This window comes from Arachis hypogaea, chromosome 10 (assembly GCF_003086295.3).
Source record: "Arachis hypogaea cultivar Tifrunner chromosome 10, arahy.Tifrunner.gnm2.J5K5, whole genome shotgun sequence".
NCBI classification, from domain to species: Eukaryota; Viridiplantae; Streptophyta; class Magnoliopsida; order Fabales; family Fabaceae; genus Arachis; species Arachis hypogaea.
Window position 1 is genome coordinate 85089330 of NC_092045.1, and position 1871 is coordinate 85091200.

General features: G+C 38.3%; 1 non-coding gene across 1 annotated transcript; it reads right to left on the bottom strand.

Moving 5' to 3' along the window:
• Positions 1 to 902: 902 nt before the first annotated feature.
• LOC112719114 (small nucleolar RNA R71) lies at positions 903 to 1010 on the bottom strand. Its single transcript, XR_003161429.1, has one exon. It is a non-coding gene; the product is annotated as a small nucleolar RNA R71 (small nucleolar RNA).
• Between the last annotated feature and the right edge of the window lie 861 nt (positions 1011 to 1871).

Genomic DNA, 1871 nt, shown 5'->3' on the forward strand with positions numbered 1-1871 from the left:
TCAAAACCACCTAACAACTTTTCTCTCTCTAATTTTCGAAAATACCTCCCTCCTTTTCAAAAATTCTTTCTTTAATTAATCAGTTGTTTTAATTTTTAATTTTAATTTTATTTCTTATCTTTATTTTCGAAAATCATTTAACTCCTTTTCAAAATTTATTTTCGAAAATTTTTCCCTCTCTCATCTTATTCTATTTATTCATTCATTTACTAACACTTCTCTTCATCTCAAATTACTGCCCTTATCCTCATCCTTGTGTTTGGATTCTCCTTTCTTTATCCCCTTTCTTCTTCTACTAATAATAAGGAACCTCTTTACTGTGACATAGAGGATTCCTCTTCTTTTTCTGTTCTCTTCTCTTTCATATGAGAAGGAACAAGGAAAAAGGCATTCTTGTTGAAGCTGATCCAGAACCTAAAAGGACTCTGAAGAGAAAACTAAGAGAAGCTAAATTACAACAATCCAGAGACAACCTTGCTGAAATTTTCAAACAAGAAAAGGAGATGGCAGCCGAACCCAACAACAATAATGCAAGAAGGATGCTTGGTGACTATACTACACCTACGTCCAAGTTTGATGGAAGAAGCATCTCAATTCCTGCCATTGGAGCAAACAATTTTGAGCTGAAACCTCAATTAGTTGCTCTAATGCAACAAAACTACAAGTTTCATGGACTTCCATCAGAAGGTCTCTATCAGTTTTTAACTGAGTTCTTGCAGATCTGTGAGACTGTAAAAACGAATGGAGTAGATCCTGAAGTCTACAGGCTCATGCTTTTCCCTTTTGCTGTAAGAGACAGAGCTAGAACATGGTTGAATTTACAACCTAAGGATAGCCTGTACTCATGGGATAAGCTGGTCGCGGCCTTCTTGGCTAAATTTTTTCCTCCTCAAAAGCTGAGCAAGCTTAGATTGGATGTTCAGACATTCAAACAAAAAGATGGTGAATCCCTCTATGAAGCTTGGGAAAGATACAAGCAGAAGACAAAAAGATGTCCTTCTGACATGCTTTCAGAATGGACCATTCTGGATATATTCTATTATGGTCTGTCTGAGTTCTCTAAGATGTCACTGGACCATTCTGCAAGTGGATCCATTCACCTAAAGAAAATGCCTGCAGAAGCTCAATAACTTATTGACATGGTTGCAAATAACCAGTTCATGTACACTTCTGAGAGGAATTCCGTGAATAATGGGACGCCTCAGAGGAAGGGAATTCTTAAGATTGATGTTCTGAATGCCATATTGGCTCAGAACAAAATTTTGACTCAGCAAGTCAACATAATTTCCCAAAGTCTGAATGGATGGCAAAATGCATCCAACAGTACTAAAGAGGCATCTTCTGAAGAAGAATCTTATGATCCTGATAATCCTACAATAGCAGAGGTAAATTACTTAGGTGAACCTTATGGAAACACCTACAATTTATCATGGAGAAATCATCCAAATTTCTCATGGAAGGATCAACAAACGCCTCAACAAGGCTTTAATAATGGTGGACAAACTAGGCTCAGCAATAGCAAGCCTTTTCCATCATCTTCTCAGCAACAGACAGAGAATTCTGAGCAAAGAACTTCTAATTTAGCTAATCTAGTCTCTGATCTATCTAAGGCCACTCTAAGTTTCATGAGTGAAACAAGATCCTCCATTAGAAATTTGGAGGCACAAGTGGGCCAGCTGAGTAAGAAAGTTACTGAAACCCCTCATAGTACTCTCCCAAGTAATACAGAAGAGAATCCAAAGAGAGAGTGCAAGGCCATTGATATACTCAACATGGCCGAATGCAAGAAGGAGGGAGAGGACGCGAATCCCAATGAGGAAGATCTCATGGGACGTCTCTCAAGCAGGAAGGAGTTCCCTATTGAGGATCCA